This window comes from Myxocyprinus asiaticus, chromosome 40 (genome assembly GCF_019703515.2).
Source record: "Myxocyprinus asiaticus isolate MX2 ecotype Aquarium Trade chromosome 40, UBuf_Myxa_2, whole genome shotgun sequence".
NCBI lineage: Eukaryota > Metazoa > Chordata > Actinopteri > Cypriniformes > Catostomidae > Myxocyprinus > Myxocyprinus asiaticus.
Window position 1 is genome coordinate 26781647 of NC_059383.1, and position 15275 is coordinate 26796921.

A 15275-nucleotide genomic window follows, 5' to 3' on the forward strand; every position below is an offset into this window, starting at 1 on the left:
TCTGAGCAGAGGATTATGGGAAATGTAGTTCGTGAGATGTTAATACTCAGTGGATGGCGACCTCTTGCGGCGTATAGGAGAGGTAGCAGGCGCCGCAGGTGTAACAGCTAGTTGTGATGCTCTTCGCAAATGCTGGACAACTGTGTCCCTTTAAAGTGCAATATGTAATATATTTACTGTACTAAAGTATAATATTATCATAATATGTTATCAGAGATTTAGGAAACATGCTAAGTTGAAATACTGGCTTCTCCAAAAACAATGCAACAGCAAGTATATTCTACTTTGTAATGTCCATTCCAGGCCAGAATTTCTGTTTGTGTTTTGGCCTGTGTGATCCCTCCCACTGCCCACTTCCTAATAGTATTTCGACACCCTGGGTTGCCACATTTGAAACAAGTTAGCGGGCAAACACAGCGCTCTGCTGCCATGGAATCCAGCAATGCATCTAGCTAACACTGACAGAGTACTGCCACTGATACTCCTTCATAAATTCACAGTATGCCCACCCTCTTCAGACACTACTACACCACCGGTTTGAATTTGAATTGAAATCAATTACTTTTATTCTCCGAAAGAGGTTCTTAGATGCCCTTAGAGAGAAACAGCTGATCCATAGAATTTAACACAAGAGTTGTGTCATCATGTAGATCTAATATGAGCCATTATCAGTCGTTGTTTTAATGCAGCCGCCCCATGTGAAAAGCTAAAGTAAATTCCAGCATTTTAAATATGTGGAATTGCTGTGTTAAGATAATTAAAACCTTTAAAGGAGTTTATTAATTTTTAAGTGGCTTAAGAGGACTTTGCTCTTTGCAAAAGGAAGTTGGCAGGGCATTTCAATAAAGTGGTCCTATAAAAATTACCATATAAAAGGAACTTAGACAAAATCTTGGAAATTATTCCATTATTGTTGGTGGAAGCACACACAGGAAAAAAAAAAAAAAACATCAACAAAATGATTAATTCACTGTAAAATCAATTTAGTTAGACCATACTTAGATTTTTCAAGGCAAACGGTTTGCATGCTTTTTCTAAGTAAACGTACTTATTTGGCTCAAGTAAATTGAATAAAAATTTTTAAGTAACATTAACTAGTTATAACTAAGCCTTACTCATCTATGTTTAAAGTATCATTGTTTTGATTTATTTAAATGGGGTTATAACATGTATTATACAGTAGAAGGGAAATTATGACTAGACTCAGTTATGACTAGGTTAACCATATGGCATACTGGACTCTACACAGTACTTCTGAGTGCACATAAACTTGCACTTTTGTAAAGTACAACTGAGTAAAGAAGAATGGCTTAAACTTAACAGGCTCCAAGTTCACCAGAGGTAACACTAATCACCCTCATAGTGACTTCACAAAAATCTCAATTATGAACCAGCTACAACAACAACAATAGTCATAAAAATTAAAACTAAATACATTTTTAAATAAAACCTATTATTTTACTACATAAGTTCCCTTGTTTTGACCAAACAAACATCATTTATTCAAGCACAATGTGTCACGAGTAGTTGCTGATATGAGACAGGAGATGTAGGATCTATTTGCAGGCTTTAATAAAAAAAAAAAAAGGATGACAGTGAAACAACAAAAAGGGAACTCAAAACAACAACAAACAAGAACTGACAAAGGAATGCAAAAACTAAAGGGTATTTATACAAGAGCTAATGAGGGAATGGAAAACAGGTGAGAACAATCAGGAACAGATGGCAGTGATGAGGGCAGTGCATACTGGGTAATGTAGTCTGGAGGGAAACACTTCAAAATAAGAGTCCTAGGAAACACGAGGGAGACAGACTGTGACATTATGTGTATTCCACACAGAAGCAATGTTGTACTTGGTCATTTTGAGTTAGCAGTACTCAAAGCCATAGTTTAAAGAACTTATGTGTTTGAGTTATGATTCCAAAATGTGATATTTGAAGTACTGTTTAATTAGGGCCACTTAAATGTTTTTATTAATGACAACTTTAGGATTTAGAGAGTAACAATAACTTAATTAAAACTATTAAGGATAATAAAAACTTAAGATTGAGTAAATTATATAATTTGAGATTACTATTAGTATTTACACTGTAAACCCTAAAGTTGTCATTACTGTAAAAATCAGGTTGTCTTAACGAAGTATTACTTTGTCAGGTTTTGGACTCATAACTCAAATATTTAAATTCACTGAACTTATTTTTCTTAAAAATCCATAGATTTAAGATTTGAAGTGTTAATAACTCAAACTACTAAGTACAAAATTGAGGCTAAGGGGAATACCCACAATCCCTTGCTGCTTGAATTATGTTTCCTTGTTCAGGAACAAGGAATTTAAATAATTGTTATTAAGAATTCATAGATGTTTTAGCTCTTTTGTTGTATTATTTATGCTTTGTTGCTGCACTATCTCCGTTCTCTTTGTGCATGTGCAGCTGAAGTGACTATATGCATTTCTGTAAAGAATTATTTAATAACTGACCTAGAATCAGTTATCATCTTTAGTTGAGCTGTGCTGGGTTTTTTTTTTATTTTTTTTTATCTAAAATTGAATCAATACAACTAAAATGTACAACAGCAGAACAGCATATTTAAATTCAAATCTGAGTTAAGTCTACTTGCATGTAGTTAACTCAACTTAAATAGTTAAGTTCATTCCACTACTTGAAAACCAAGTTAACTGAACTTAAATACTCAGATTTTGGGAGACCCCATTACTCAGTGGAATTCAGGGAATGAGTTTACTCAATCAAATGAGTGCAATGAACTTATTAGGGTTTTCAGTGTACAGTGTTGGCTCAGCAACCATAACATATGAAAATAAATAGCTTCCACTCAGAAATGTGCATTTTTATAACGTTTTTAGTTTTACTTCATTTACATTAATGTGTACAACACAAAACATAAATTATAAAGTGAACTTAGAGTGATACATAAAGTAAATTAATAAATGAGCTCTTTTAACTTCTTTGGCTTAAAAACCCATAAAATTAAGATTTTAAGTACTACTAACTCAAACGACCAAGTACAGCACTATGGTTGAGGTGAGTACCCATAAGCCCTTGCACTTGAATCATTTAAGCATGTCTGTTAGGTCAAAAGGAACTTATTTGCATTTAATTAGTTGTTATTAAGAATTCATATAGATTTCAGTTTGTTTTAGTATTATTGATGCTGTTTTACTGTAACTAGTATTATCTTTGTTGAAGTTGGGCCCTGTTCAATCCATGTAATATTTCCTTGCACATGTGAATGTGCATTGCTGAATTGCAGCTTTATCTCCACTTATTTGGGAAATCAAGATTCATGACTGACTTCAGTCACTGTTTTCTTTAGAGACAATAGGAACAATAATATAAATGATACTTTGAAAGAACATGCTAAATGTTATTAGTGTGATATACCTTTTTAAGTAAATAAAGTTGAATGAACTGATACTTTTGTGTATATCTAACAAATGTTTTCTAGTTATGCTGACATAAAATAAGTGTGATGCAAAAATGCTACATATGCAGTATATTTTAAGTAAATCAGATACATATTTTTTTCAGTGTAATTCTTTGTAGTTCTAGCAACATCTTTTATCCCTGATGTGTTTTATCTGATTTTTTTGCAAATAGCTTTGAACACTAAAATTTCCAACTGTTTTCATAGAAATTATCATAGTTGTTTTTATTGCATTCATTATTTTCTGTTTTTAATTGTTTTTTTTTGTTTTTTTTGTTGTTGTTTTTTTTCTTTTCTTTTTTTTTTTTTTCTTCAATAAAGAGCCAAGAACTTCATGAAGATTCCATGTGTCACAATGGAAACTACCCCAGTCTTGTGCTTGTGTTCTTTTGTAAGTTGTCTTATCAAAACAGTGAGCTGCACTGTTTGGAGGAACCAATCAAATTCAGGGAATCGCTCTACATTCTGGCACCTCATTAAAATACCAAACACTCTCACAATTATAAACTCTCAAGTTTGTGTTAGCTGATAAGGCTCAATAGGCTGGAATAGCCCCCCTTAGGTTGAACTAATATTATTCTAAATATGACATGTTGGTTTTGGCTAAGAGAAAAAGATAATCTCCATTTGTGGAAAATTAACTTTGAGACAATATGTCTCACAAAAATGTATCTATTATAAATGTGGCATGTATGTTTACACACAGAGATGAATATTGCTATAGATAATACTATAATATTACTAACAGGAAATATGAGATAATTTTGAGACAATACCAAACCGTGATTTAGATGTAATGCCCAAAGCATATATATATATATATATATATATATATATATATATATATATATATATATATATATATATATATATATATATAATTTTTTATTTTATTTTTTCAGTGTGAGATAATTTGCTGAGCTACTGTAGTTTTACACAGTGAGAGTGCCATAAAATCAGCCAAATATGATCTACTGCCTCTCGATGTAAAATTACACTCTTTGACATAATTTGTAAAAGGAAGTGCTATAGTGAAATGACTCAATTAGGTTACAATATACAGATTTCAGCAGCTGGGGAATTAATTGCCTAAGTGCTCATTAGGCATTCAGTTTGTGCTATTAGATTCCTTTTAGTCTGACAGAATAAATGACTTTCCATTAATTGGACTTGCAGACAGTTAGCACCTGAAATGAACTGTATTGCAAAGTCTCATTTAAATAAACACATCAAATAAAAATTAAATGGAAAATAAATGAGCTGGAAGTGTACAATTATTATCGTGAGTGTGTTGTTCTCTTTTATCCACCATTCTCTCTTCTTTTGCCTTTCCATTCTCTGAACTTTTAACACTTGGTTGATTTCCCAAATCCCCCACATAAACCAACCCCCCCACCCCCCCCCCCCCCCATCCCCCACCATGACTCTTTACTGAGATATGAAAAAAAAAAGATGAAAAAAAAAGAGATTTCTTGATTCACTGGGTAATAAAATGGTTTCTTTCTCAAATACATTCATACACTATGAACGGCAGATGAGTAGTGATGTACATGTTCGTTTTAATTGCAGATTTTTCCTGTTTTGTGTATATTGTGTGCACTGGAATGGACTCAAGCATATTTTGCAATCAAGAAGCTGAAATTATGGAGATGCATCTGTTAAACTAAACTTGTTCAAGCAAATGCTGATTTCAAAGAAGATTTGAGTAATTTAGGTGTTATATTTATTTTTACATACATCTAAGTCTGAACGTCTTTTTCATGTAGCGCTACTGTTATTGATATGAAGCTTTTTTTTGTAAAGTAAGGACAGACAGATTAATAGGATTTGATGGAAGGTAAAAATCCTCCCTCTTTTACCTTGAATTATATAAAAGAATATGTGCTTGAAACATTTTTTAGGGAATTGATAGTGAACTGATTTATGGCCCCAATGGAATGATATAATTAATTTTATGCATATAACTTCTGGTACAATTACCATGTAGGACGATTGGGGAAGTTCACTTCTGGAATGAAACCATTAATAATTGCGGTTTCATCACTGAGAGATCTTAATGTCTGGATGAAGAGAGATAAAATCCTTTTTCAAGACAGGACAAAAATCTCTTAAAAGGCAATTGTCTCAGGTTGACTCCAGTAAATACATTCATAAACTGAGAATCAAAAATTTGAAGGACATTTTAAGAATGTGTGGGGGCTGGGGATGGACATGTACTTTTATGTTTATTTAACTTGCTGGTGTAAATGTTCTCGTGCATTCTCTTCTTGTGATGTCACTGTCCAATAGCTCAGTGGTTCTCAACTGGCTTTGCTTCAGGACCAAGATTATACATTTAACATCAAGTGGCGGCAGAGTATAAAAATAGTTTATCGTACAATAAAATAAAAATGTCCTTAGAATCAGCAACTGAAATGTATTAATATTTCATAAACTACACAGGCTAATGCAACCTGGTAACTATATTTTTGCAAAATGGCTCGTACGTTAAAGTTTCTTGGTGAAATTAACACTACAACACTAACTTTTATTCCTTTCACTCAAATCAAGAGACAAAATGGCAAATTATCAGTTCATATACATTTATTTTTCACCCTGTACCTCACACAATTCTATCTTTTGACATCTAAACATTTTTGCTGTAGTACATGACTTAATGATATATTTTAACGTTTGCATTACTGTACATAATAAACTACATTTACAAGCTTGTTTGAGTGCAATTAAGTTGCTTATGTTGCACTTGCATTGCAAAGGACAGGAGTAAATTACAAGTCCCAAAGATTGTGTGAGTCGACACGAGTTGAAAGTGTCATAGAAGCATCACAAAATGACGTGGTTGCTTCAGCAATTACGTTTTTCATCTCACATTTGCTTTTATGACACTATCATTTAGGTTTAGGTTTAAGGTTTAGGGTAGGGAGGTTGGTTTTATTGATTTTAAACTCGATAGAGCATAAAACTTAAAAGCCCTATCTGGTTGCAAGAAAATTTTACTCACATTTAGCTCCACACAGTGGACATTTCACTGTGGAACTGTTACACCCTGTCTACACCAGACACAAGAGGAGAGGCTTGACGCAACAACAGCAAATTACTCCTATTATACTCAATGATGCTGTCTATACTAGGCATGTAATGATACACAAATTTCACAATACAATACGATACGATGCAGAGCCTCACAATACGATACGATACGAGCGCCCACAAATGTTTCACTCAAACTTATTCAAGGATTCGACATAAATGGCTTTTAAATCATAAATGCCATAAAAGTGTCTGACATTGGCAACAAAAAGCAGAGCTCTATAATAAAGTAACCTAAACAACAACACTGCATTTATTTTGTTTGATTGTTATGAGAAATCTAGAATGAAATCACAATTTTCATGTTTTTTCTTGAGAAAATAAGTTTGTCTATACTCTAGTCATTCATATTTGTATAGCACTACACATAGTTTCAAAGCAACTTTATAGCAAAATCATGCCTTGTTGTCTGAAAGCCACCAGTGAGCAAGCTGAAGTGACTGTAGTAAGGAAAAAACTTCTTTCAATGTTATTTAGTGGTAAAAAAAAAAAAAAAAAAAAACTTGAGAGGAACCTGACCTCTGGCTTTACTACAGTATATATGTACGTAATGAAATATTATTTGGCCGTTTGAGCAAAAACCTGGTGTTATTACCACCTTATCCAATGTACGCAAGTGTTGTTCTCAAAGCTGTTTACATTTCGAAGTCAAAAGCAGAGAATTATAAGTTTCATGAATTTGCGGATTTCTTACGTAGTCGTTTTTTTGAATAAGATGTTTTTTGATAGTTATGATTCATATTTATGAGCGTATTGCTGTGCATGTCACGCTCAGTGTCAGCTGGGAGAGGCGGTTGTTAAACTTGCTGCTAATGTTTCTGCAACGCAAATCCACTGATTTGCGCGGTGATGTCGGCATAAATAAAATGACATGTTTGATGTACTGTAGAACCGGGACATGACACCGTTGTTTGGCAAATTCGATAAGCTGTACCGCTACAGTACAATCTACTTGGCATTTGCAATCAATCTTCTCACCTATGTACTAAGTGTGTTACTCTGTTCTCCTGTGAGCACTCAACGCCGCCTCTCCATGGAGGAGACTGTTCCACAGCTCACAGCATCGATCGTGAGCGTCGAATCGTATGATTCCATTCGATACAATATTTTTTTACACCCCTAGTCTACACATGATGCCTAAGTCGCCTCGCTCGCGATGAGTCGCACTGACAGTAAACGTCTATTTTGCACTGCACTTGCTGGCGCTACTCCTGCCAACAGCTTAGAATGTTTGTTTTCGACGCATCCTGTGTAGACATCCTCAAGTTGTTGCGGCAGGTCCGGAGTAGACAGGGTGTAAGTAACAACATAATATCATTTTGACAAAATGGCGCCACAGTCACTTTTCATGAGATCAGCAAAATTATTAAAATGATAATTTTGTATATGAAAAAAATATATGTATGTAGAAACCCTATAGGAACAGACCTGGGACTCATTTTTAGGTCGCGACCCACCATTTGAGAACCACTGTGTAACTCTATCAATGAGTGGACTTTTTTAGGCTTTATAAAAAGGAATAAATCAGTTCTCACTTTTAGTGTTTCAGTGTTAATGTTACTGACTACCGTTGGATCAATTTCAACCCACACTTTTAAGAATAATATGACACCTGTAATTGTGTGGGAAAAGGCTTTTGGTCCCCCAGGAGAGAAAGTGAGAAAGAGAGACAGGGCTACTCAGTCAGTGGACAGGTGAGACTGATACGCTGACTTTTTCCCTTCAGGTGTCTGTCATGCTCATAATTAGATGTGAAACACATCACACACAGAGCTGGAGGAGCACAGTCAGAACCAATTCTGGGCTTGTTTTACTAAGTGACTGATGACCAAACTGGGGTCAGGAGTAATGAAGACTACAGACATTGCTGGAGATATGGAGGACACTTGTCCAGCAGGGAGGGGACGGCCCAGCGAGAGGTGCGAGTGTCTCAGTCCACAGGGAGATCAATTCAGCAGGGACGAAGAGGACAAAAAGATGACAGAAGCCCACCATGACACCTGGAGTAGATTCAGAGAGATCTATTAAGCTCTGGGGCACAGGGCTGGATGACGTGAATGACGCACAAGGGAAGCCAAACTGGCAAGTCGGAAAACACATTTGCCTCCCACCCGTTAACACTATAATGATCTAATCTATTTGCTCTTCAGAAATTCATAGTTCCCAGTTATTTGCTCACATGTTCAAATCAAGGTGTCAGCAACACAGTTTATTTCCCTCCAGAAACACATCGATCTACGTAGGAATGTCAACAGCCATATTTATGCGGTAATGAAGATAAGGAATGATGGCATACTGCCTGGGATTTATGTGTGCTATTTTCCCCTTTAAAAGGCCTAATCAATTCCACCAGGGAAATAAAATATTCCCTCTAGTGAAAGAAAGCAAGAACGAGCATATATTCAGACACAATAAATTACCCATCCATGTCCAAGTCCCAAATTATCTTATCATTTTGCATTAAAACAAACATATATTGTATAGAATTGCTATTTTATACTGCTGCATATATTTAAAGGGATAGTTCACCCTAAAGTGAAAATTCTATCATCGTTGACTCACCATCATGTTGTTCCAAACCTATATGACTTTCTTTCTTCCATGGAACATTTCTATTTTACCATTCACTTTTATTGATTTTTTTTTTCTCCATACAATGAAAGTAAATGGTGACTGCGACTGAACATCCTGCCTCACATCTCCTCTTGTGTTCTATGGAGGAGAGAAATTTGTATGGGTTTTAAACAACATTAGAGTGAGTAAATGATGACTCAAGTTTCGTTTTGAGGTAAAATATCCCTTTAAATGACATGCCAGGATGCTTCATGCTATTATCTTGACACTTTATACCAATGTTTATTTTATCCTGTTACATTTATCTTACTCACAGGTTCGAACTGGCGTCACCTCACATTACACCCCATTTAAACGATTCACCCCATTAGACATCATCTCTTTGCAAATAAGTCCTCTGCCTGACTGCTCTTTTTCATGTCTATCAAATGTTATTGAAAACACTTAAGGTCCTTCTCTAGTCAACAAGCGTCACCTTGTGTGTTTGCAAAACAAAGATGTTAGCAGTATACCCACATATTGATGTCAACACCACCACAGGTCATTTAGAAACAGCTCCGGTTCGTGTCTGCCGTGGATGTGCGAGATCTGTATTACAGTGAAATGAAGGTAGAGAAAAACCCCTGTTAGATGCACGACCTCCGTCACAGAACACATTTTGACTGAATTGATCTGGATGATATGAATAATTTAGGAGACACCAAAGGAGGCAATATAAATGCACACATATATTCTAATCTATCAAGCTCTGTTGCGTAAATGCTCTGTTTTCAGCTTCTGCCGTCTTGGAGCCATGGAGCACATGCTGCCTGCCCCTGGGCTAAATTAATCCCGAAATGCACCCTTCTCCTCTATTCCACATTCAAAGTTATTCACACACAGGTGCATAATAATTATTTTGAGATTAAACCCAGGCAGAAATTTGTTTCTAGTCTCTATTTGATGTGCAATAGAACAAAACTTTTATTATTGTTATTATTATTTGATCTTTAGCATGTAGGCACATTTTTCAGGTAAGTCACATTTATCTGCCTCTAATCAAACTGACACTACAAACTTTTTTGTTAGGCCTTGATAAATACTTCACTTTCTCTGTTCATCTGTGGTGGAATGAGCTTCGAACATGATCTGCAGATACCATCTCAACATTCAATAACCAGCTGAAAACACATCTGTTCCACGAGCACTTATCCAATCCACACTAATTGTACTTACTATAAAAAAATAAAAAAATAAAAAATAATATATATATACTGTAAATATATATATATAGTATATGTTTGTCTCTTTCTTCAAGGCTAGCTTCTAACTACTCCAGCCACTTTGAGAACTTGGCAGTGCGATACTGCAGACATTGTTGTCTTTTGCAGGGACTAAAAATGAAATGTTTTTCATTTTGGTTCGTTCTAAGCAAAAACTGTTTTGGTTTTTTTCTTCATTCCGGTTCAAAAGTTGCGCAGCCTCCTTTCCAAAAGGTTACCAGTTAGAACAAAACCGGTTAATAATGTTCTTTTTAAAATTACAGTACTCTGCTCTAAGGGGTGGGTGAAATACCAATTGCAGTGTTGCCAGATCTCACAAGAGAAACAAGCAACCTGGGCTGGAAAAATAAGCCCAAATAAGCCACTTGCCTCACCAAAATAAGCAAAAATAAGCCATTTTTTCCCCCCTGGGTGGTGGATTTATCATAGAAATCATAAAAAGCAATTAATAAACAGTTAAGTATAATTTTATTTAGAGATCTGCTTCTCAGTCTAAACCCGGCAGCATCAAATCTGTATTAGTGCTTCATATCTAACAATAATTCAGTGAAGACTTGGAAACAACTGAGAAATTTACTTTTTACCTCTAATAATGTTTTCCTATGTATATGTATATGCAGTAATTATACATAGTTGCCTTCATTCACAGAATGCAACATCCACAATAGACAATTAGGCAAAGAAATGTGTGATGCAGCAGTTTCTTTCAGGATCAAAGCACATGTTTAATTGTTTTGGGCAACATGAAGCCTTTAGCCTTTAGTTTCATGAAAAAATAATCGGAACAAAATTAACCCGTTATAACCGATTACCAGCATTTAAAAATTACGTTTTCACTCTGGAACAATTGAAAATCACTTTGTTCTGGTTTTCGGTTACATTCTGCAAAGAATTTTGTTCGTTTTCATTCCTTTTGGATAAAGGTGTCTGCTAAATGACTAATTGCAAATGTAAATACTGCTAAAAATGTGTTTTCCTGGGGTTAAAGTCATGGCATAAGCAATAAGACACAAATAGGCCTACTAGGTTTAATCTACAAAGTAGGTGCCATTGTGTCCCTGATATCAAAATATGTATGTGTAAAAATGAAAGACTATATATGTAAAATGAAAATATATACAACAGTTAGTTCCGGTCCTTAAATCTGATTGGATGAGAGACATTCCATGAGTACTGATGTCTCAGAACATTAGCATTTTGAAGAACAAATTGATACTTTTGCTCAGATAAATTTCTACAGACCCTTTAGTTACTTTTGTGACTGAACACCACAAAAATAACAAGCTGTATGTGCAAAAATTCATGCAGATCGGCGATAGTGGTGCCTGATTCGTGAAAGAATCATTTGAGTCGAATCTTTTTCATTTTTATTCCTTTGAACCGATCAAAAAGATTCAAAAAGCATTCTGAATGATTCATTTTGCGAATCACGAATCTGAATCAAAATCACAAGCAAAGCACGCGCCAGTTAACCTGTGTTCCGTCATCTGTCTCCACTGGAGAAGACAAGAAACTACTCATGCAAGTTTACATTTTTTTTATGAATTAATTTGGTAAGTTTAGGCTTAAACATTATGAAAGCTGTGAAGTAATGATGAAGTTATGTGTTATCAGTCTCCCGCCTTTCCAGGAAACCTGTTCATATAAAAGTCAATCAAACGAGTTTACCTTTTACATTTAATCAATTTGCGATGTGTATGAATAATTACCAGCGCTCATGAAAATGTCCAACAATATTTATTTTATAAACTAGGGTGTTCTGGGTGGTTGCTAAAGTGTTCTCTTTGCTTTTTAGCACATTGATGCTACAGTATTTCTGAATGGTTGCTGGGGGCATGTGTAACGGGATCCAGCTGATAGATAGCTGTTCAGTGTGGAAAAAAAAACCTCACTCTCCTGACCTCAAGAGGTGCACTAGCGACTAACGCCAGACACTGTATCTTTTAGCCTCCTTGTTAGCGCACCCACCTCTCATGCCGGAGATGTCGGTTCGAGTCCCGTACGGAGCGGGTAGAGCAGGAGCGTCACACACGCTATGCAGTTGTCAAGGTGATCTGCTGTGTGTTATAGTGCACTGCTACAGTATATGGTTGCCAGGTTGTTTCTATGCTGTTGCTAAGTTGTTTTCTGTGTTTGTAGCCCATTGCTCTGCAGCTGCTAAAGTGTTCTGGGTGGTTGCTGGGTGGTTGCTTAATTGCCCAAATGAAAAGAGCCCAGTTTCTATTCTGGTCACTAAAAATTACTCAGCTCCCTCCTTCCTAACAATTTGTTATGGAGTGTTTTTTATTTTATTTTTTTCAGCATATGTCTAATCCACATATGTTTAACACATAGCCTATATAAACACTATTTCAGTTATGTTGTGGTTCAAACTGTGTTCAAGTCCTCCTGGGAAGTTTGTACTTACAAGTTCAGAAGTCGTAATTTTGATGTAAAGAGCGTTCAAGTGGTTTAAGTTGGACAGAATGGGCACGTTTAGCAATTTTTCATCTTTTTCACTTTCTGAAAAAGCAGGAAGCTTTTTCAGCACCAGTGCAACAACATGTTACATGTACTTACATACACATTATATATTAGGTGTGTCTGATTTAATCATTCTTGTGTGGCCACATATACTGATGGGAAATGTTATTCGGCTTATATATGTAAGCCTATCACCTCATATAAACTAGCAAATTAGTCTTATTTTCGGGCAAGATTTATCCTTCGTCAATGGGACAAAAATACATTAAATCTAAACTACACAGTCACCAGTTTACTTGATTCTTGCCATGGTTCTTAAAGGTGCACTCAGTAACTTTTGTCTTTGTGTCATCTTAGACTTACAGTTACACCTAGCGGCTTGGATGCAGCATCATTTAAAATCAATAGTTTTCAGTTTCAGATGCCATTGTAGAATTTTAGTATTCACAATCAGCCATGATTACTTTAATCAATGAGTGAAAAATGTCAAATAACAGGACAGTTACTGAGATTAAGTGAGTAGTATTAATTCGGCTGGTCATGTGATTCTACCGTAGCAGCCCCCATGTGCGGACTCTCTCCATGTAGAATAAAACAGCTTTTATAAGGTTACTGATATGACTGGAGTCTTCATTTTAATGTGAGTGGTCATGATTTCCTACATATATTGCAAAACTTCAATTCATGTCTTTTAAGAGTTATACTTTTTTAATGAGGAAAAAATTACTGAATGCACCTTTAAATTGGCATGCCCCCATCTCTGAAAATTGGCACTCCAAGACAATTTCACTGGATTTACAACATTGTGGTTGTGTTCATGTACACTTATTTCATAAATATGATCATTCTGACATGACTTGAATGCTTCATTAAAGAGATAGTTCACTCAAAAATCTTGACAGCATTCTCTTTGGTGATCATGGTTGTAATTGAGCTTGAAATCATGATCGTGCCTTAAGACTGCAATGGCAACATGTACAGTGAAAAAGGAGTTATATTTTGGTCTGTTCTCACCCAAAACCAACTGGATTGCTTCAGAAGACATGAATTAAACACTGGAGTCGTATGGATTACTTTTATGCTGCCTTTATCTCCTTTTTGGAGCTTCAAAGTTGTGGTCACCATTCTCTTGCATTGTATGGGCCTACAGAGCTGAAATATTCTTCTAAAAATCTTTGTTTGTGTTCAGCAGATGAAAGAAAGTCATACACATCTGGAATGGCACGAGGCTGAGTAAATGATGAGCACCGCCTATAAGCTGTTCCATAATTTATGCGATTTACTTGTACTTTTGATATTTAAATTTTAAATCAGTTACTTTAATACTTTTACCTAAGTATTTTTCTCATAAGCAACTTTAACTTTTACTTGAGTCAATTTGCATGAAGGTATCTTTACTTTTACTTAAGTATGATGAATGGATACTTTATACAACACTGCGTACCAGGATGATATTATCGGATACTCAGGGAGGACCCACCATTCAGACAGCTATTACACAGAGAAAATAGGATGTATTTGACCAAAATTCCATTATCTTCTTCAGCAAGCTAACACTGTACAGCTATAGCTTTACTGTTCATCACTGCTTGGGAGTCGCGACAGACGAAGGTAATCACACTCTCTCTCTCTCTCTCTCTCTCTCTCTCTCTCTCTCTCTCAAACACACATCCTTGTTTCTTGAATGACTTGTTAGAAACAGCCCAAGCCATCAGTTCTAGTCCTAAGTGAAGTTTTCAAATTAGTAACAGGGCTAAATAGTCTCTGACAGGGGCTTGTGCACAGCTTTTGAACTTGCAACAGCTGATCCGTGGCATAAGAAAGTTCCTTGCACAATTGTGTTTTTTGTCAGCATGACAGTCCTTAGTTTTTCCTCATTTTTAAATTTACTTGTTCATTGAACTGTTGTATTGACCTGTTTCAGTGACGTCACTTTTCCCCGCAGCCGCCATATTTGTGACCATCAGCGGGAGGAAACAATGGCAGTGAATGGAATCTCCTGAAAAATGATATCAAGAAAAACATCAAAAATAAATTTTGATCCAAGTCCCACGAAAAGTTCATACAGGTCTGAAGATAGCACAAATATTGACAAATTGAACCTTCGTGGGCATTTAACGATATATTATCCACGATTCATCTCATTCATCAATCTGACGTGTGACCGGCGAGTACACACGCCCACTGGTACATCACCGTAAACATCTCTCATTCAGAAGTTTTTGTGTTGTTTTCTGGTCTGATTTAGTCACCGTATTAAAAAACGTCTGTGATAATCCCATCTGTATGAATGTAAGAGCTGCTTTTAACTCCTGAAGAAGGTTTTTGTCATGCAGCACAATGAAGTTATGTGGAATATTGGTCACAAACATGGTGGTGCAGTCATACATTGACGTCACATGAATCAGGTCAATATAAGCAATATCACACTCGCAGTCCTG